Consider the following 23423-nt stretch of genomic DNA (forward strand, 5'->3'; position numbering starts at 1 on the left):
ATATGATATTGCCATTGATGCCATCTGTTTACGCCTATAATCTTTCTCAGGACTCTCGTATCTGCGGTCTCTAGTCTTTGGTCAAGTGTTTTACTTCTGACCCAGCTCTCAGTTCCATAAGTTAAAACTGGTTTGAACACTGTCTTGTATACAGCTAATTTAGTGTTCCGACTAATTTCTCTTATTCCATATGTATTTATTCAATTGACTTTCTATTGTACCAGCTTTGTTGATTCTGTTGTCTATTTCATTATTTAATTTGCCCTTTTCACTAAAAATCGTGCCTAACTAGCCAAAATGTTTCACTTGTTCTATAGGTTCTCCATTCACAATGCAGTTGATATTTTCACTGCTTCTGCCTATTTTCATTGTCTTCGTCTTTTTATTGCTGACCTTCATACCATATCTATTACAACCGTTATTCAGTTTAGTCAGGGAATCTTGCAGACTTATAACATTTATTTAGAAGTATAACATCATCCGCATAAAGCAAAGAGCTGACATTAACATCTCCAATTTTGATATCAGGTTTAATAATACTTTCCTTCATAATGCGATCCATATAGATAATGATTAACTGAAGGGATAACGTACATCTTTGTCTAACACCAGATTTCACATTAAACCACCTTCCTGTACTTCCTTCAATTTTAACTGCTGACTTACAACTCAAATAAAGACTAAGTATTGCTTGATATAATGCCCCACCGACATCATACAACTGTAGTGCTTTGAATAGCTTCACTCTTGGCACTTTGTTCTATACTTTTTCCAGATCTACAAAACTTAAATACCTCACCACATGGTTCTCTGGCTGGATCAATCATGTTTTCTTCAGGGATTGCCACTGAATTTTCAAGGTTTGGTTCCTGTTTCATAAACTCTTTCATTTTTTCTTGAATAATGTTTGTGTATTTTAGTCTACAGTTCACAATGAAAATGTTCTTTTCAATATGAAATTCAATTTTATCCTTCTCATGACTGAATGGTGATCACTTCCACTTTCAAATCCTCTTTAGGGTGAAAGCTATATAACTGAGAGGAGTCTTCTGCATCATTGCCTTTCAAGGAATGCAGAGAATAACCCGAGCTAATGTCCAATCCTCAACTTCTTATGATGCATCCTGTTTGGTATCTACCTGGATACTGAACGAACAAGGATGAGTTGGCAATTTGGTATTTAGCTACCCAAATTTTATTCTTATTGACTTAAACCATAATGTAAAATGATGGTAATACACGAAGATTTGTTCATTTTGAGTGCTGTTTTTATTCCATTACACCTTAATAAGTTTCATTTTACACAAATTATTGACTCCACGACCGTGCTTTAAGTAATTATTTTAATTCCCCTCATTTCGACCTTCATATTAAGGTCATCTGTGGCATACACACAAACACACATCATCAAATTCCTGACATGTACCCTCAAGGGATGTACAGGTTATGACAGTACTACATGAAAAATTTACATCATTACTAACTTCCTATCTACAATTTTCCTCCAAATCAGTCTGTTACATGTCAAGACTCCAATATTTTCAGAACTTATATTTCTATCGTCTAAGACACTTTGTACCGTATCAATCCACCTATATCTTGGTCTTCCTCTGGGTCATTTTCCTGCCAACTTGGTAGAGAACACTTGTTTTGCTAATCTTTCCTCTTCCATTCTGTTTCAGTTACCATACTACCTGAGATGAGCTCTGCTGATGCATTCCTGGATGCTGACAATGTCAAGTTCTTTCCTAATATTTTTGTTTTTAATATGATATTGCCATTGATGCCATCTGTTCACGCCTCTAATCTTTCTTAGGACTCTCTTATCTGCGGTCTCTAGTCTTTGATCAAGTGTTTTACTTCTGACCCAGCTCTCAGATCCATAAGTTAAAACTGGTTTGAACACTGTCTTGTATATAGCTAATTAGTGTTCCGACTAATTTCGCTCTTATTCCATATGAATTTATTCACTTGACTGCCTACCATACTAGCTTTGTTGATTCTGTTGTCTATTTCCATATTTAATTTACCAACTTCAGTAAAAATCGTACCTAAGTAACTGAAATGTTTTACTTGTTCCACAGGTTCCCCGTTCACAACACAGTTGACATTTTCAACAATTCTACCTATTTTCATTGTCTTTGTCTTTTTAATGCTGACCTTCATACCATATCTATTACAACAGTTATTTAATTTAGTCAGGAAATCTTGCAAACTTGTAGCAGATTTATTTAGAAGTATGACATCGTCTGCATAAAGCAAAGAGCTGACATTAACATTTCCAATTTTGATATCATGTTTAATACCACTTTCCTTCATAATATGATGCATATAGATAATGAATAACAGAGGGGATAATGTACATTCTTGTCTCTCACCAGATTTAACATTAAACCATCTTCCTGTACTTCCTTCAATTCTAACTGCTGACTCACAACTCAAATAAAGACTAAGTATTGCTTGATATAATGCCCCATTGACACCATATAACTGTAGCATATTGAATAGCTTCTCTCTTGGCACCTTGTAATATGCCTTTTCCAGATCGACAAAACTTAAATACAGATCTTTGTTATATTCCTATACTTTCTCAACTATTTGTCGTAAAGTGAAGATCTGATCCTGACAGCCTCTATTTGGCCTCCACCCCCCCCCCCCCCCACCCCCCCCCCCCCCCACCCCCCCCCCCCCCCACCCCCCCCCCCCCCCACCCCCCCCCCCCCCCACCCCCCCCCCCCCCCACCCCCCCCCCCCCCCACCCCCCCCCCCCCCCACCCCCCCCCCCCCCCACCCCCCCCCCCCCCCACCCCCCCCCCCCCCCACCCCCCCCCCCCCCCACCCCCCCCCCCCCCCACCCCCCCCCCCCCCCACCCCCCCCCCCCCCCACCCCCCCCCCCCCCCACCCCCCCCCCCCCCCACCCCCCCCCCCCCCCACCCCCCCCCCCCCCCACCCCCCCCCCCCCCCACCCCCCCCCCCCCCCACCCCCCCCCCCCCCCACCCCCCCCCCCCCCCACCCCCCCCCCCCCCCACCCCCCCCCCCCCCCACCCCCCCCCCCCCCCACCCCCCCCCCCCCCCACCCCCCCCCCCCCCCACCCCCCCCCCCCCCCACCCCCCCCCCCCCCCACCCCCCCCCCCCCCCAAATGAAGTGGGCGTTAAATGGATGAATATCATCATCAAGCTGGAGCTGCAAATAAAGAAACAATTATGGAGGGAATTTAAGGAGAAAAGTGACCTGCAGACACATGAACGGTACAAGGCACAGGCCAGAAAGGGTTACTATTGTGGTAAGAAAGGCAAAAGCAGATTATGAAAGGAAGTTAGCAATGCAAGCTGAAGAGAATCCCCAAACAGTTCTTTCGATAAAGGTTCAAGTAAAAGAAAGAATGTATACGGCAGAATGATTTTAAGGAATGCCGATGGTATGGAGGTCACTGAATCATTTGAAATAGTAGAATTACTAAATGAACACTTGGAAGAGTATATCATCCAAGTGATGATATTGCAGGAATGAGGGAACCAGTGGCTTTTATGGGAACTGGGGTAAATGAAATGGAGGTGAATAGCATATTTACAGAACCTTAATGTGAATACAACTGTGGGATTGGATGGTATATCTGCTCGAGTTTTACAGGAAGCAGCTAAGGAATTGTCAATACCCTTGACCATATTGTTTAATCTAAGTCTCAGCTCTGGGTTAGTCCCGACAGGGTGGAAAGAGGGGGGAAAATAGTTCCATTGCATAAAAGAGGCTCCAAGACTGATGTAGCAAATTACCTATCAGCATATCAGGAGTCATTGTCCAAGTATTGGAGAAGTTGGTCAAGAGCAAAATACAGGAATGGATAGATGGAAATGGGATATTGTATGAGGGGGGCAGCATGGTTTTGTGAAGGGTAGATCATGCATCAGTAGGATGCCTCAGACTCAACTTGATACTGCGGATAAAGGTAATGGGTTTACAATGATACTGTTGGACTTTGCAGAGGCCTTGGACAGGATGCCACATGGAATTCTAATCAATAAACTGTAGCACATGGGGATGGGTATAGGGTTGGTGAGATGGATAAGAGATTGGTTGATGATATCAGAGAGTAGTTTATTCAGGAGTAGAGTCCAAAAGAAGGCCTGTGACTAGTGCCTCGCTGCACCGCAAAGTTCTGTTCTTGGACCACTGCTGTTTAATTTGTTCATTAACAATATAGGAAAGGATCTGAGAAGAACTGTTCAGTTATTTGCTGATACGCATAATGTCAACATTTTGCAAGATGATATGGATAGATTGGCAGACTGGGCAAAGGAGAATGGATGTCAGTTTAATATGGCAAAGTGTAAGGTTTTGCAGTTTGGAGTGAAAAGATTATCAGCAGTATACCTCACTGGTGGAACTGTACTCCAGGAAATTGATGAGGCCAGAGACTTGGGAGTGTTAGTAGATAGGGAGTTAAAGTTTAGAGGGGGGGGGGGGCATAGCAAAAGTGGCTAAAGCAGCTCATTGGATTACTTGGTTACTGATGAATACTTTGACGAGCAGAGACAAGCAATTGTTATTCCTCTTTATCAAGCCCCCATCTTGACTACTGCATGCAGATCTGGGTCAGGGTTTCATGGTATATATATCTGAGTGAACATATATACAATTTGGGCCTAGAGTGGCCTGTTCTGGCCACCGATTACTTCTAAGGCTAGAACAGTCCACTCTAGGCCTAAATCCTTGAAAAGCATATTGATGACGTATACACAAATGCTGCCTTTGAGATGAAAAGAGGGTATAATTGAAAAATTGAGGTGAGTAGTGCTTGAAAAACAGTGTCTCCACCTTGTCATGGTGGTGTGTTTACACAGCCCACTGACCTGGAGAGCTATGCTAGTGATAATGTAGTTACTGGTAGGCCTCCAATGCTAGACAGGCCAAAGATAGGGCTCAGATTATGAGTCCTCCAGGTTGGGGATTGTTACAACAACTGACTACCCATTTAATGTAAAAAATCCACAAATTATGAAACTAGGCACTAGGTTTATAGACCAGACTGTTCATAATGATATCTGACTAATGGATTTTGAGTTGGAACTTGGAGTATAAAAAAACTTTGTTTAAATCTGATCTCTTCTGTTATTGGCACAACAGAACTTACAATATTCAGATCTCAGCTATACAATAAACCAGATGGCCGGATTATGAAAGCCCATAGAAAAATAATAGAACAGCATTCTACTGTGGAACATTTAACGATGCATGAAAGTGGTGTGGATTTTATCACTGTGGCAAGTATCACTGTGGATTCTGCAAAAGAAAGTTGACAAATGGTTACATTTTAATGCTCTGAGAATTGTTAGAAAAATTATGAATTGGATAAAGAATTACATCTCGTATTCGTGTATGATAAATAAGATATGGTAGTGCATTGAAATGCAGTATGGGATTCAGTGAGACTTTTAGAATACCACAAAAATATTATAGATATCATATGATTTGGGTAATTGCCCCACCTCTGCAAGGTATCCTACAGGAACATTCATCAAGTTCTGAAATAAAATCTTGACTGCCAAGGAAATGCTCTCTCACTGACCCTGTTCAACCTAGCATTCCAAAAAGTTATTAGAGACCTAGGAGGATGAAAATGAATGGGAAGAACATCCTGTTGGCTTATGCTGATGACATCATTATCCTTGGTAACTGTCATGTGTCATAAATCAGGAAAAGATTTAAATATATCTGCATTTCGTGGATCCATTCAGGACTGATCCATCTTAGTTGTTGATAATTGATAATTTTAATTATCTAGAGTCAGCATTAACAGCTTGACTGAAATGCATCAAGAGGAGAGAATTGAGAAAGCCAGTCATGGGTATTTTTCAGTTTTACAAATCCTGATATCTAGAATATTGTCAAGAAAGTCCAAAGATAAAGTACTTTAAGCTGTCTATAAACCTACAGTTGTTAAACATGGCCAGCAACAAAGGGAGAAAATAGAAAACTTATCATATTTGAAAGAAAAGTACTGAGATAAATTTTTGGTACTGAAATGATGACAGGAGCTATGAAATCTGTTTCAAAGATCCAGCATTCTATCATTTATAAAGGGTAAGGAAGTTTAGTGTTTTGGTCACATTTGGCAAATAAATGACCAGGTAATTAAACAAATACTTACAAATAAAATTGACAAGAAAAGATTCCCATGAAGAAAGATCCCCCGAACACGAGGATAAATGCAGTAATAAAAGGCTTAAGACATCTGGATGAACACAATACACCAGATGCAGCCTACGACAGAAATAGGAGTAGTGATGGCAGCATTAGACTTAAATGGTCCATTAAGCTGTTGACTTGAAGAAGCAAAATTTGAGTTTAAGCTAAGAAAATTGTGGTTTACAAATTGGATGTAGAAATGGACATCATTGAGTAACATTGGGTAGTTTATATGCATGTTATCTATTCTCTTTGCTGGACTTTTTATGGTTGCCCTTTGAATTGGGAGAGACATGGAATATCGGGATATGAAGGATTTGTGGTCTGTAGTGTTTGTTGAGAGCTCCTGATAAGATAAGTGTTATTTTAAGTTATCATTGACAATTTTGCTTGAATATTACGTAGTTTTGTTTGCTTTGCGTATCTTAGTGTGTCTGTTTGTGTGTTTTTGGTGTTTCAATTATTAATTTGATAAAATACAATAGAAGCGAGCACATGGCTCCCGTAAGAAGGAAAATGGCGGCTAGTAATAATGGTTTCGCATCTTTGTTCAATAACTGTATAATTCAATAATAGATGATGATAATGGAGTGAATGTGTATAGAAAATGAGGAATTAAAGTGTATTTCAGGTCGTGAGTGTGATATTTTTGTCAAATTTCAGAATGAAGAAAATAGTGATACGATAAGAAATTGCAAGGTTGTACCAGAGAACTGTGAGGGTCTGAATGATGGTATCAATACAGAGCAAATTAATGTCTTGCCAGATAATAAAAAAGATGAGATAGATGCAATGAGTGAGATCGCGTTGTTGAGCGGAGCGATACATAGGGCAAAGCGGCAGCTAGAGTGTATGCACAAATGTCTACTGAGTGTACCAGCCAATAATAAAAAGTATGATAGGAAAAATAAGAGTATGATTGTGAACATAAACAAAATGAAGGAGCGAGTGCTGTATGGAGATTCGTTAGTACGAGGTGTGTTAGTAGAGGATTTGACAAAATCGTACCAATCTGGTGTGACCATCAAGGACATGAGTCTATTAGAGAGCAAAAGGAAAGGGTGAATGAAATGATAGTTGTGGCAGGTATGAATGATTTGAAAGGAGATGAAATGGAAATGACAGAGGACCTGAATGAATTGTTTGATGTAGCAAAAGAAAAAAGTGAGAGAGTTAGGATGATTAGTCTTTTGCTGCGGTATGACAGTGAAGTGTTTAGAAGGAGGGCCATAATTGCAAATGACTTTATGCATGACAAGTGGTGTGGAATTTGTAGACGTGTGGAGTGAGTTCGATGGGCGAAAGGATCTATATAAGATGGATGGTTTGCATTTGAATGGATTTGGTGTAAGGAGACTTGAAAAAGTGTTATTGAATAAAGTGGATGTGCAGAATGAGGGAAACTAGATTTATTGGGGTGGGAGTAGATATGCAGACCTTAGGGAGGCAGTTGAATGTATGAATGAGTATAATATGCCTGAGTGAATAAGGACAACAAATCAGAATGGGATAGTTAGTATTAGGAACAAGAGGGAAGAATTTTGGCCTTGGTTGGCACTTCCAGACCACAGGTTATTGGCATTAGTGAAACATGACTGACTGTAGATGATATAGCTAGTGGGATTGAATGTGATGGGTATAATGTGTTCAGGAATGACAGGGAGAATAAAATGGGGGGAGTATTGTTGATGATAGCTGATGAGCTGCAGCCAAGGAGATTAGAAGTTGAATTGCAGGATAGAGAAAAGAGCACATTTGAGGCCATTTGGTGTGAGATTGTGGCTAGCAGAACAAAATATACAATTGGGTGCTGCTATAGACCGGGTGATGGAGTGGATGGTGGGAATAGTATGCATAAGCAAATAGAAGAAATGAGTGGAAGGAGGGTAATTATTATGGGAGATTTCAACTATGGTAGCATTGATTGGAGTGAGGAGAGGACACATGGGAGGAAGGAATTGGATTTTATGCGGTTATTAAGGGATAACTATCTGCAACAGCATGTAATGGAAAATACTAGGGGTCAGAGAGTGCTTGACCTAGTAATTGCATCTGAGGATTTGGCTGTAACTAATATGACCACATTGCCACCAATTGGTGAGAGTGATCATAGGGTCTTGTCTTGGGAGGTGGCTAAAGGTGTGGAATTTACAATTAAGACAGGGTTTATGTGGAATTATCGGACTGGTAAGTATGACAAGCTTAGGAGTTTGATTGGTTCAGTGCCATGGCATGTACAACTGCAAGGGCTAGAAGTTGATAGTGCATGGGGGCAGTTAAGAAGTGTTTACATGAAGCAATGGCTGACTGTATACCTAGAGTCTGAATAATAAATCAAGTAGGAGTTAAATGGATGAATAACACCATTAAGCTTGAGCTGCAGAAAAAGAAAGAAACAACTATGGAGGGAATTTAAGGAGAAAGGTGACCGGCAGGCACATGAATGGTATAAAGCACAGGCCAGAAGGGTCACGAGTGTGGTAAGAAAAGCAAAAAAGGATTACGAAAGAATATTGGCCATGCAGGCTAAAGAGAATCCTAAACAGTTTTTTCGATATGTTGCAAGTAAAAGAAAAAATGTATATGGCAGAATGATTTTAAAGAATGCCAATGGTAGGGAGGTAACCGAATCAGTTGATATAGTTGAGTTAATATCCAAGTTATTATCCAAAGATCCACTCCCCCCACTGGCCCACCTTGGCATATACCGTATTCATTGACCTATAATTTGCCTAGAACATAAATGACACATTAAACATAATAACTATAGTCAAGCTGATCTTTCTGATCATGCCGTGAACACTTTACATAGAATTGACTAGAAAAGCACCTGTTCTTTACATCACACCAAAACATAGTATGAAAGTAAATTTAAGGAGACCTGTGAGATTCTTATGAATCACCTTAATCTTAACAATAATGATGGTCTGAAAATCCCAAACATATGGAAGGCACACATTCTACCCACTTAACCTTTCTCCCTAAGAATTAATTTTAAATAGAACCATTGGTAATCCAGGATCCTAAATCTAATATAACAATTGTCATGTTAAATTAGGACATCATTTTCACTGTAATCAAACTATCTATATCAAAGTATGTTTCTCTGATGTTGGCTTAAATAGAATATGGCTTTGATTTAGTTAATTTATTTTACTTCATTTCATTTATTTATTGTAATTTTATTTTATATTCACTAGAGGTAAAGGCAGTAGAATAAGTGTTGATCAAATCATTGGTTCTTCAGCATATTATGTGAAATGTAATATAGTCTGTCTCTCTCTCTGTGTGTGCTCTAGATCAGTGGTTCCCAACCTTTTTCCATCTGTGTACCACTTTTAAACCCATTTCTATAAATTGAAACAGCTGTTTTTAAATACTGACATTTATTGTTCTATAATGTTTTGCATTTTGCTTACTTTAATTGTTTTTCCGCCATTACTGATTCATTTTCGCGTACCTCTAAATGGCGCAGCACATACCCACAGGGGTACAAGTTCCACTGGTTGGGAACCAGTGCTCTAGATGATGACTTTAATATGAAGGTCTAAATGTCGGGAAATTAAAATAATTATTTATAACACTATTATTATAATTACAGCTATTATTACTCAAAAAAGGGGGTATATATATATTTTAAATTATTATGGGTGAGTATAGAAGGCAATTATAGCAGAATAAAAGAGGTGAAAAAATTTTGTACATACCTTGTTTGAATACTAGGATGTCTTCGAATTTCATGATCCTACTGAAGGTTGTTTATAACGAGGGGGTGGGGGTGTTGATGCGGGAAAAATAAATTTGGAAACCTGGGTTTTTGTGTTAATAATATATATATATACTATTGTGTTTAGGGGCACATATTGGGGGGGGGAGAGGAAGGGTTTATTTATGAGGAAACTGGGGCAAGGGAGAGTGTTAACGAGGTGTGGACTGTTTCGGTCGACTGACCATCATCGGAACATTTTCGGAATGGGCCATTCCGAAAATGTCCCATTAAAATAAGGGACACTCCTAAACAAAAACAGGCTATAATAGCCGTAATTATATAAGAGGAGTAGCATGGGAATTTTCCCAGAAACTATACCTATTTATAACACGGTTGTAGAATCCATAATTTGTGTAAAATGAAATATGGACCAAATTCCATGCAAAATGTCTTCATTGAAGATTCAGACTGAACAGTGACTCAATTTTTCTGGATGATTTTAGGTATACATTTTCTTTGTAGTTTCAATTTTTAGTATCTTACAAGATGTATAACGTGATATTTTTCTTGCTTGATTGGGGAATTAATTTTTTTTTTCCATTAAAGTCTTCTGTTTTTAACATGCACTGTTCTTTGTGTCAAAATTATTCATTGTAATTAAAGTTATTATATGTAACTTTCATTTTATTTCTACGAAATTTGGCTTTAAGAGCATTAAAAAAATAAACTGATTTGATATCACAAAATATTTCTTAGTTTACTCCTGTATACTTAGTTTACTAACTGTATACTCCTAAATTAAGAGCCTTTTGTCTGTTATTATGGTGAAAGAGAGAGAGAGAGGTAATAGAAAGTACTCTATAATTTTTATGTTTATATAGGCATTAGGAGATATTCAGATTGCTCTCAAGATGTTTAAGGAAGAGCTTGATAATAATGATCATCCCCTTGATCGCCATTATCATTCCCTGAACTGTAAATTACAGCCTTTGGAAAAGGATGACTCTACTTTCAAGGTAAGTGGTATTTAAAGTGTGTGAAGTTTTTAAGTTGTTATTTTTTATCATAATACTTAGCATTGCAAGATGGTCTTCTGCTGGTATTATGGTTTCATCATTCACAGACGTCTGTAGATTTACACCAGTTCTTTGAGACTGTTATTATAAAATGGCATTCATTACACAGTAAATAAAATGAAACAGTTAGGTTATTAACAATTAATAACACTATTTGTATTATAAGATATTTTGAGATGTGTCTTTTATCCTCAGACAGAGTGACCTAAGTTTTAATTAACAAAAGAAAAACATGCAACAATCAGGTGATAAGGTATAATAAATTTAGTTTAATCCTTTATCCAAGTGTGAGCAAACAAAGTTTGCACCTGAAAGTATCTTCAGGACTGGGGTAAGGTGGTACAACACCAGGACAACTCGTTGCAAAGGTGGAGCAAGCTACCAACACTCCTGTCTCAGTATCTCCTATAATGCAAAACACATCTCCTTGCGGATATGTCTAATGTTATGCATTAAGGGAAGGGCCACTACCCAGACTAGTTTCAACCTTTATTGAGGTCTCTTCAGTGGGAGCCAGGCCCAAGTTACCACCTTACCCCAGTCCTGAAGATACTTTCAGGCGCAAACTTTGTTTGCTCACACTTGGATAAAGGATTAAACTAAATTTATTATACTCTAACCAAGTGAAAAATAAACTTTCAACAGGTGATAAGGTAAATGGTAACAGGATTAAGATAATAAAGGAGAAAGCTAATGAGAAATGGGCAGATAATGTTGAGAAGTAACACAAAAATGGCCCAAGTGGCATAGAAAAGTTCAAGATAGGACTGAATGGAGTACTTTGGAGGAGCCTTCATCAAGCAGTAGACCGAAAATAGCTGATGAGGAAGAAATAGTAACTGGTGTGGACTGTAGATAGTAGCAAACAGGAGAAAGACAGGTGATAGGATACAGACCTATGAAAGGTCATTTATGATGCCATTACATGGAATTTTTAATTTAAGAACGAGAGGGCATCCATGGAAGTTGAACATGAATGCAGTTAAGAAAGGGAAGAGAGCTAGATTTTCCTCTCATTGGGAGGTGTATGATTGGAATGGATTGTCTTTGGAATTCACAAAAAGTGAGTATAGTGTGAATGAATTCAAGAAAGGTATGACTGCTGGCGTGGATGATATATCCTCCCTCAGTGAGTCCCTAACACCCTGCGGGTCTCTGGTAATAATACAAGAGTGTGCTGAAAAGTTGTGATAATCACCATGAAGGAACTGAGGTAACCTACACATTATTGTACATATTCTCCACAAAGTGTTTTACACTTGTTACAACACTGTTGCACCATTTGTAATCCTCTGAGAAAAAAAAAAAGTCTTTTCCTTGTTGCACAAACCAGTCCTCAGCTGCATATATGACTTCATCATCTGTGGTAAATTTGTTTCTTTCAAGCATTTCTTTAAATTTGGGAATAGGAAATGGTCAGATGGTGCCACGTTTGGTGAATAGGGTGGGTGAGACAGATATTGAAGCCCAAGTTGTGTGTGGTCTCTTTGGTTTCATGAGCAGTGTGAGTAAGTGTGTTGGATTGACATTTATCTCCAGGCATAAACACATCAGAGTATTGATGTGTTTATGCCTCTAAAAATGCCTAAAAATTTACTTTCTTTTTTTACTCTAGATGTTACTTTTCACCCATCGAGCCACTAACTATACAAATTCACCCATCCTTAGAATACAGTTCAGATTTTTGGAGATGTGCACCCAAAACATCCATAAAAATTTGATGCTGTCCAGGAGAGAGTGATCCAGTTGACAGATTTTCTCTCCCTCTCTCACTAGCTCACTTAAACCTCTGTATTACATTCACTGTATGAGTTCCATGTCTTTTCTATAGGTATTTCCATGGACAATGCTCCACTTAACTAGCAACCATCACTACTCAACTTTCTGTTGGACCTGTGAAAACAAGAGCAGCAGTTGCTAAACATCCCTTTCAGTACAACTGCAAATACACCAAACCTGCTTCTCTTATTTTATTCCAAAGAATAAACTTCCTCTGTTCTCTGGAACAACCTTCCTCGTGAAATGTTCCCCAACAACTACAACCTTCAACTCTTCAAGAAAAATATTGATTTCCTCTTTCTCAAACTTCACCTAACCCTACCCAACATTGATATGCTATGGATTATTCTAACTCTCCTGCATGGGATCTTTTTAAGTAGGACTTGGATCCTTTTCTTCCAAAGAATCTTCAGTTTAAAAGTGGTAGCATGTTCTGCAAGACCAGATTGTTCCACCATGATGCATATCAATGGTATGCATGATATCAGAAATTGATCATTTCTGATATGCATCATGGGGTGTACAAAATACTGTGATAGTAGCACATGATTAAGTTTCTGAAAATATTGATGATTTTCTCCAGATTAATATGTTAATTGTCAAATAATCAATATTTTCAAATCTGATGTTTCATTCTTCAGAGGCATTACTAGTATTAACAAATCAATCTGGATCTTTTTCCTGACATCAAAAATGCCCTTTTTTAATAGCCATTCTTCACTTAAGTGATCCTAGCACCTTAGATTAGCTCTCCTCACATATTCTTGAATACTAATATGTCAAGTTTCTGATATTTCCTTTTAATGTCTTCATTTTTAATATGATTCTGCCATCTCTTCACTCCTCTAATTTTTCTCAGAACTCAGATATTTGTGATCTCTAGTCTTTGTTCAGCTGTTTTGTTTCTAACCCAATTATCAGGTGCACGGGGCCTGTTGGTTTAGCATTTTGCCTAATTTTTATTCTGTTCCACATAATTAGCTTCTTTCTTCCATAATAGTAATGCTTATTTTGTTATCAGATCCAAGTTTAATTTGCCATCATCACTAAAACTTGTACTGAAATAAATATTTTACATGTTCTGTAGGTCCACCAGAGAGCATCTGTGAAAAAGCTACTCTAAACTTGTGCTCCCATATTTTAGCATTATTGTAAGTGTTTTTCATTGAAATTAATCATTAAACAGAAATCTTAACAGCGGGTACTAAGGAGTCGATACTTCTGCACAACCTGTAAGTACTTATAGTGCATTAAATCAGCTATTTTTCTAGTTAAAAATTAGCCATGTGTAAGTGCCCACTTATGCCTACTGTATGAAGCAAAGATGGTGGCAACAAAAGCCAACAATGAACAAGCGTCCCATGTCTCGCCAGCACAGCACCGTCGGTCGCCAACAAACCCAGAAAGTGCCACAGCTGTAAAGCTGATGTCACCAATAAAAAAAGGGTGTATTCTGTGAGTTCTGTTGCCACTAGTTGCATGCTTCCTGTGCAAAAATAGATGAATCGACGCACAAGCTATTTATCGACCTCAATCAGCTCTTTTTCTGTGCCTCCCTTCTGTAAAACAACTCCTGAACTTAGGCAAACAAGTCAAACTCATTTTTTCCTCCATAATACAAGCAGTGGAAACTAAGCTCGAACTAATTGACGATCAGCACCGCAACGCAAGTTTATGCTTGCCCCCAAATGAACTCCATGACCTAATCGCATCAATGGTACACGACTCGATGGAAGCCATAAACAAAAAATTAAATACCGCTATTTTGAACTTTCTGATGGGAAATGGAAAATCATTAAAAGACGACATCAACACATTAGTAGAAGAATGCAACATCGATTCTAAAAATATCGTCAGGTGCCATCATTTCAGACATAAATAAAAGAAGGGATGGAACGAATTTTCCATGCCTCGTAAAAGTGACTTGAGACAAGCAACAAGCACATCTAAATTAATAACAGCAATCAATAACAAGTTCAATGGCACTTGCCCCCAATCGTGCATACATACTCGACCAGCCCTAACATTTGCCCAGAGGGGACAAGGACCTTCGAAGAGAACTTGAAGAAAAACCCCAAAATGGAAACACCAGTTGGATCATCGACTACAAACAAGCTAAATTAGTGCAAAAATTAAGTGACGTCACCATGGAGATCAGTATGCAGGTATCGTATAGGAAATGTGCAAGACCCTTGCAGTCAAATATATACCTCACAGAACCTTGCATATTCATTTCACCAACATCAGTGGCCTAAACTCCAACCTTAATAGTGTCCACTACCACCTTCATTCTCCCAAACCCCCACCTGCTCTTTCTGGAAAAAACTCAAATCTCACCTCCCCCAGCACTATTCACAACCTTCCAAACTACACACATTAACTCCTTTCGGCCCTAGGGTGGTGTCTGTATATACATCCTCTGACATACCTTTCCAGAGAGCACCCAACCTAGAATCACCTAACTTTGGCCTTCTTTGGTTGAAAATATTCCTTCCTGCTCAGTCAGATTCATTTGCTGTCTCTATGACTCCCCTAATGCAACCAGCAACTCTGAGAGCTCTTTAATTTCCTCTCCTTAAAAATTGATTTTCTCCAGTCCACTTTCCCAACAACGAAATCATCTTCCTAGGAGATTTTAATGTCTACAACACCAACTGGCTTTCCTCCTCCAGTTGCACAGATCTTACAGGCAGAGATGCCTGTAAGATCTGTACAGAGAGAGGAATTAGACTTATTAATGATCCATCTCTTACCAACTCACTGCCTCCACTTTCGCACAGACGTTTGGTTTCTTCAATATGTATATTCTACAAATATTTCCATGTGAAATTTTCATCTGAAATAGCATCAATAATTTCCTCACTTTAGTACTAAGCTCTTTGGAACATGTTCAGCTGCTGCTTCTTAGCATCCCTTCGCAGTGCACCTTGAAACCCACAGAACAAGTTTCTTTCACCTGTTTTGTGTTTCCCTATACAGTCTTTTTAAATCAAATGTAAACAAGTTCTTCCTTTCCCAACCCATATATGCTTCTAATATACTATAGGTTGACCAACCTCTCGTGTATGAGCCCAATCATAAAAAAGAAAAGAAATAAAGGGGGGGGGGGGAGTCCTCTTGAGAATACAGAATAAAAATGTTTTCAAAGAAAGCATCATATTATTAAACTTGGGCTGTTATTCAATTAAGGAGACCTGAACACTTGTGCTAGATTTAGAAATATAAAGTAAAGGATTTAATATCTTTGATTTTGATATCAAGTTTAATTGCACCTTCTCAAGTATATTTGCCCTGGAAATCAATAGGGAAATTCATGTGGAATTGTCACATTTTTTTTCTCTTTTTTTATGATCGTACTATGAGAAATGATTCTCATCATTCAGAATTTCATCTTCTGACCAGGTCTAAATTATATAGTGTAGTAACTGTAAAATGTCTAATTTTATATTGTCACATTTGAGTATTTCTTGGCTAATATCATCCCCTCCAGGGACCTTTCCACGTTTCTGATGCTTTTTTTGCCTCGAGCATCGTGTGTTCACAATTACATTCTTGAATATTTTTTCATTGCTTGTTTCATTTACAATCTTTCCAAGAAATTACTCCAAACATCTAGCATATCTTCAATTTTTATGCCACATTTGATTTCTTTTACAGTATAGCAGGCATCAGCTTACTATAATTAATTGGGATATATTGATATGTGTGTGTGAGAGAGAGAGAGAGCCTGTGTAGCTTAGTGGAAGTGGTGTTTATCACCTCAGCACTAAAGCGCCTGAAGAAAGAACATCACAAGTTCTGTTCTAGTTGCCAACTAGAGGAGATTTTTCTAAGCCTTTTTTTCAACTGGTTCCTGAGTTAGTCAATCTCTGGCATGGGCAAGCAAGTTTTTTCTCCTGGAAACTCAGATTTTTTGTTCCGTAACCTCAAGAAAATTGACCGTAGAACCCACACTATTTTCAGACGTTAAAATATTGTGTTAAGGTTAGATACCACGAAATGCGGCACTTGTTAGCTGTTTCTTCACTGCATGCCACTTAAGTAGTGATAGCCAGCTATCTCTGATTGGCTACCAGTGGAGATTGAAACTGTCCACTCAGTCTCCAAAAGTTGGATAGAGCTAAAATGGCTTCGCTTATACCCGGGAATAAAAGGCATTGGCCGAGTGGTTAGCATATCCACTCTCCAGCTAAGAGGCTGTGGTTCGAATCCTGCGTAGGCAGCATGGATGTTTGTGATTGTCTTCTCCCAATATGGACTGGATCACCATGGGAGCAGTAGACCCAAAAACCTCCCGCAATGGGAGAGGCTTTCACCCTGCAGTAGGCAGAAAAATGGCTGTTAATTTTAAATATATATACATATATATATATATATATATATATATTGAAAAGCTTTAATGACTGTTACCGAGAGATAAAGAGATGACAAGATATATTTAAAAAGATACTACTAGTTTACTAGTTTCGTTGAATAGATCAACATCCTCAGGTATCACAATCAAAGAAATATATAAAAAAATTACAGAGACTTAAAATTGTAATAACAGAACAAGTATAAAAAGACAGTAGCGTGTTTGAAAAAGGATCCAGGGAAATTTCTCTAGATTCCTCTCATATCAACAACAGCTTGAGTTATAGTCTCTCTGATGCACACGTTGCTTCTGTTCAGTACTGGCGCACTCGTGATAGTGCGTAGTATACGTTTGTTTGGAACCCATACTCGCATTTGTTTTTCAAACACGCTACTGTCTTTTTATACTTGTTCTGTTATTACAATTTTAAGTCTGTAATTTTTTTATATATTTCTTTGATTGTGATACCTGAGGATGTTGATCTATTCAACGAAACTAGTAAACTAGTAGTATCTTTTTAAATATATCTTGTCATCTCTTTATCTCTCAGTAACAGTCATTAAAGCTTTTCAATAATATTCCAACCGAGTAAAATGAATTCGCACATATATATATATATATATATATATGTGTGTGTGTGTGTGTGAGGGGTTACCAATAAATAAGACCTGAAAGAAGATGGTGAGATGATATAAAAAAAAAAAAATTGGAACTCTTTGGTACCAACAAGCTCAGAATAGAAACAGATGGAGAGAATTGGGAGACACCTATAGCCAGAAGTTATGACAATAAAAATTGTTAAAAGAATAAGAAAAAGACTGAAAAATAATCAGAATTATTTTTTAAAAAAATGATTAAAGTTTATAATATCATATTCTAGTCTCCTTCAAAGTACTCTCCATGTGAGTCAATGCACTTGTCCCAACATTTCTTTCATTACTGAAACAGTTCTGGAACTGTTCAGCTGGAATACTGTTTATGGCCCTCAGTGATTTTTCATTTCGGCCACATCAATAAATCACTGCCCTTTTGTGGTTTTCTTTATCCATGGGAATAAAAAAAAAGTTACATGGAGAGAGATTGACTGAATAGGAAGTGTGGGGGAACAACTGCCATGTTGTTTTTCATCAAGAACTGTTGCGACAATCAAGGTCTTGTGGGCTGGGGCATTGTCGTGTTGCAGCAACCAATCTCTGCTATGCCACATTTCTGGCTGTTTTTGTCACACGCTATCATGCAGTCTTCTCAGAACATTGAGATAACAATGCTGGTTCACTGTCTGTCCAGGTGGAACAAATTCTTTGTGTAAAAATCAACATTGTCTTGACGTTTGATTTATACTTTACGTGCATTCTTGGGTCTTGTTGAATTTGCATGTTTCCATTGACTTCGTGCTTTTTTATTTCTGGATTATAACCGTAGCACAAAGACTCATTGTAAGTCACAACTTTTGAAAGAAAGTTCTGGTCATTAAGAACTTGCTCTCTCAAATCGTGTCAAACATTCAGATGATTTTTTTTTAAAATCCTCTGTGAGCATAAGAGCCACAAATTTAGCATGCACACATTTTTTCATTTGCAAATCTTTTGTTAAAATTCACTGGCATGAACTCAATCACAAATTTTTCTCTTCATAAACTTGCTCAATGCTCTTTCAACTATCTTCATTAATTACCTAGCAAACCTTTTCAACGTTTTCATCATTTCTGCCAGATTGTGATTGGTCTTCAGATAAAGCATCATCCTTAAAGGCTTGCCAAAGCATAACAATAGTTTCGGCTGCAGTTTACTGAAAATAAAATAAAATTTCATGCATACTCTCTGTTCCTTGTATTCAGCCATTACAAATTTGCCAAACTTGCTTGTAAGCACTAACAAAAAAGCAGCCAGAACAACAAACCAGTTCACATAGGATGACACCATTTGTCAGCAGCACATGTAACCAGAAAAACGGGCGCACAGCAAGTTCAGATTCCGGTGTTATTTTTGGGTACCCCCATCCCCTCGTGTGTGTGGGGGGGGGTCCTCAAATCCTGACAAATATGGCTGTATCAATTTGCCCAAAAGCTGGGAGATAGTCATTTTAAGATTGAACTAATATTTGTAAAACTTCTCTTTATTCAACAATGGAAGGTGCTAAATTAAGATGTCGTAATTTTAAACCATTACCACTGTTAACTAATTGCTGCTGTTTCAGTGCGGTGACAAGCTGTTTATGCTCTGAAGATGTCAGGTTTGAACCACTGAAATAGAAACAAAATAATTTAATAACTTAATAATAAATCCTATTTATTTTCTTTGTGATGTGGGAATTAACCTGCAAGAAATTGACTTGAATGCATATATTCAAATATTATTATTCATTTTAAACTGCCCTGAAACTAAACACTGATCATTTATAACTGCCCCATTAACTAACAAAAGGCTGAACTAAGCCCTCATTGAGATGACCTGAAAGATTTGTTGATAGGAAGTTGGATGTTATGTAACTCACTGTAATACATATTATGGATAACACCTTTTTGACCTAACATATCCTGTTCTGGAACTGATTTTAAGCAATTGAATATTAACAGTTAAGAAAGTTGGTCACAAAATGCACACTTGTTTGTACCCATACAAGATTGATACTAAATATGCCAGATTTTAGAAGGCACTGAGTTTCTTTCAAAACTTGTGCCAAAACGTGATTAAAAATTGAAACACATAACAGAAAATGAAAAATGTCAGGTTGAGGCATTCAGAACTGGAGTGAGTCCTGTAAAACTGCATCTTGCACCAAACTTCTCAGTACATTCAGCCATCATTTGAAACTCTTTGATAAATATCACACCTCATATCAGAATACCATACTTCAACCACCTTATTTTCCAGACAGCATCCTGCAAGTTGTAGCTCCAAATTTTAATTAACATAATTAAAAGAGAAGAACATCTTTAAAGAAACCTTCCAGAAATGTTGTAAGAAAGTGGAGCAGACACTTGTGCATTTACACAACAGGAGATTATACTTGGGGTGCTTAAGGGTCAAAGCTGTATAACTGAGAGGAGACCTCCACATAGCCTTTAAAGGACTGCGGAGAACCGACCAGGGCTACTGACCTAATGTCCAATCCTCCCCTTTTCGTGGTGCACTCAGTTGGGTATCTACCTGGATACTGAATGAACGAGGATGGGGCTGGCAATTTGGAATTTAGCCGACCAAATTGTAATCCTTATTGGCTTAAACCACATTATAAAATTATGATACAACATGACAAAATTTCATGCCGGCTGGGGCGTTGCCCAGTTAAACAAGGCCCCCGTTGTTTTCGCCAGGGAACCAGGGCGAACAGCGAAACCTCAGCTACTGGAACAAATCTGAAAGCACACCCAACTCAACATCACCAGAGTTAAAGATCGTTACTATCAACATAAGAAGCCTGAATGGCAAAGAAATGGAGCTAGCTGAGGAATTAGATAAGTACCAGATCGACATAATAGGGGTGACTGAAACAAAAAAGACAAAAACTGGTGAAATCTTTCTGAGCAATAAATACAAAATGTTATATTCAGGCAATGACAATCAAGAAAAAGAAGGAGTAGCCATAGTATTCAACACAAAATACGAGGCTCATCTTCTTGAATGGCAGGCAGTGTCAAGTAGAGTGATTTGGGCAAATATCAGAATGGGATACTGGACAATGAGACTTATTTGTGCCTATGGTCCCACAGAAGGTTCTACTAAGGTAAAAGTGGAAGAATTTTTTGATACTTTAGAAAAAGCAACTGACACAATGAAAAAGGAAAAGTTGGTCCTTTTTGGGGATCTAAATAGCAGAGTAGGAAGTGATTGTCAGACATACAAAAATGTTTTGGGAAATTATGGAGAAAAGAGCAAAGCTAATAATAATGGCAAATATCTGTTGGATTTCTGCTCAGGACATGGACTGGTTATTACTAACACCATGTTCCAACATAAAAATGTGCACGAATTCACATGGAGAGAAGCAGCAAGGAATAAGAAAACTCTCGTTGACTATGTATTGTTGATAATGATGTTTTCTCCCTGGTGCAGGACACCAGAGTGTACCGAGGATTTGAAATTGGAAGTGATCACTATTAGTCTTGAGCAGGATAAAATTGAATTTCGTATTCAAAAGAATGACATGTAAGAAGGTTTTAAAGCAAATAAAAGTTGAGCAGCTCTTAGATGTGAACTGTAGACTAAAATACACAAACATTATTCAAGAAAAAATGAAAGAGTTTGAGAACAGGAACCAAACTTTGGAGATTTAGTGGCAAACCTTGAAGAAAACCCTGATTGCTTCAGCTAGAGGGACATGTGGTGAAGTTGTCTGCAAGGATAGGAAAATTAGAACTCCATGGTGGACACAGTAAGTTAAAGAGGCAGTGAAGGAAAAGAAGAAAGCATATCAAAAGTTCCTAGCAAATAAGTCAGCTTTTGTTCTTAGAGAATACAGAGACAAATTGAAGAAAGTGAAACACTGTGTAAAACTAGTTAAACAAAATTCATGGCAGGACTTTGGAAAGAACATAGAAAATAAATATCAAGAAGATGGCAAAATATTCTGGTGGTTGTTGAAGAAGCTTAGGAATGCTGTAAAAGGAGTTAGAGATGATAAAGGTGAAATGAAAACAGCAGAAAAAGATATCCTTGAAGTATGGAGTAATTACTTTGAAAATTTGCTAAATGAAACAAGCAGTGATGACAGCACAGTGATAAAAAATATTGACCAGCGATGCAGTCAGGAATACATATCCATACTTGAAGTAGAAAAAGCCATCAAAGGCTTGAAATGTGGAAAGGCAGCAGGAGTAGATGATATTCGACCAGAAATGCTGAAGTACAGTGGTATAAAATTCTCACAATGGCTGCACTGCATAGTTCAGAATGCCTGGACAGAGGGAGGAATTACCAATGATTGGAGTAGAGCTCTGATAGTACCCATATATAAAAAGGGAAATAACACTGAATGTGAGAATTACAGAGGTATATCCCTACTGAGTGTTCCTGGTAAGATATATGCAAGTATACTTGAGAAACGGTTGAGAGGAATTGTGGAAGAAAAGCTTGGTGAAGAACAAGCTATATTCAGGTCAAATAGAGGCTGTCAGGATCAGATCTTCACTTTATGACAAATAGTGGAGAAATCATGATAATATAACAAAGATCTGTATTTAAGTTTTGTCGATTTAAAACTGTATAACTCAGAGGAGACCTCCACATAGCCTTTAAAGGAATGCGGAGAACCGACCAGGGCTTCTTACCTAATGTCCAATCCTCACCTTCTCGTGGTGCACCCTGTTGGGTATCTACTTTGATACTGAACGAACGATAATGGGCTGGCAATTTGGGATTTAGCCGACCAAATTGTATTCTTATTGGTTAAACAAAAATAAAAAATGATGGTACAACATGACAAAATTTCATGCCGGCTGGGGCGTCGCCCGGTTAAACAAGGCCCCCGTTGTTTTCGCCAGGGCGAACAGCGAAAAGTCAGCTACTGGAACAAATCTGAAAACAAACCCCAACTCAACATCACCAGAGTTAAAGATCGGTACTATTAACGTAAGAAGCCTGAATGGCAAAGAAATGGAGCAAGCTGAGGAATTAGATAAGTACCAGATTGACATAATAGGGGTGACTGAAACAAAAAAGACCAAAACTGGTGAGATCTTTCTGAGCAATAAATACAAAATGTTATATTCAGGCATTGACAATCAAGGAAAAGAAGGAGTAGCCATAGTATTCAACACAAAATTCGAGGCTAATCTTCTTGAATGGCAGTCAGTCTCAAGTAGAGTAATGTGGGCAAATATGAGAATGGGGAACTGGACAATGAGACTTATTTGTGCCTATGGTCCCACAGAAGGTTCTACTAAGGTAGAAGTGGAGGAATTTTTTGACGCTCTAGAAAAAGCAACTGACACAATGAAAAAGGAAAAGTTGGTCCTTGTTGGGGATCTAAATAGCAGAGTAGGAAATGATTGTGAGACATACAAAAATATTTTGGGAAAATTTGGAGAAAAGAGCAAAGCTAATAATAATGGCAAATATCTGTTGGATTTCTGCTCAGGACATGGACTGGTTATTACTAACACCATGTTCCAACATAAAAATGTGCACAAATTCACATTTAGAGAAGAGGCTAGGAATAAGAAAAGTCTCATTGACTATGTTATTGTTGATAGTGATGTTTTCTCCCTGGTGCAGGACACCAGAGTGTACAGAGGATTTGAAATTGGAAGTGATCACTATTTAGTCTTGAGCAGGATAAAATTGAATTTCATATTGAAAAGAATAACATGTAAGA

General features: G+C 38.0%; 1 protein-coding gene across 1 annotated transcript in view; it reads left to right on the forward strand.

Moving 5' to 3' along the window:
• Positions 1-23423, forward strand: part of LOC150097052 (poly [ADP-ribose] polymerase 2-like) — a 184641-nt gene that overhangs the window by 128680 nt on the left and 32538 nt on the right. The window lies entirely within an intron of this gene.

The sequence above is a fragment of the Typopeltis vanoorti genome, chromosome 18 (assembly GCF_054136105.1).
Source record: "Typopeltis vanoorti isolate ZY-2024b chromosome 18, IOZ_Tvanoo_1.0, whole genome shotgun sequence".
NCBI lineage: Eukaryota > Metazoa > Arthropoda > Arachnida > Uropygi > Thelyphonidae > Typopeltis > Typopeltis vanoorti.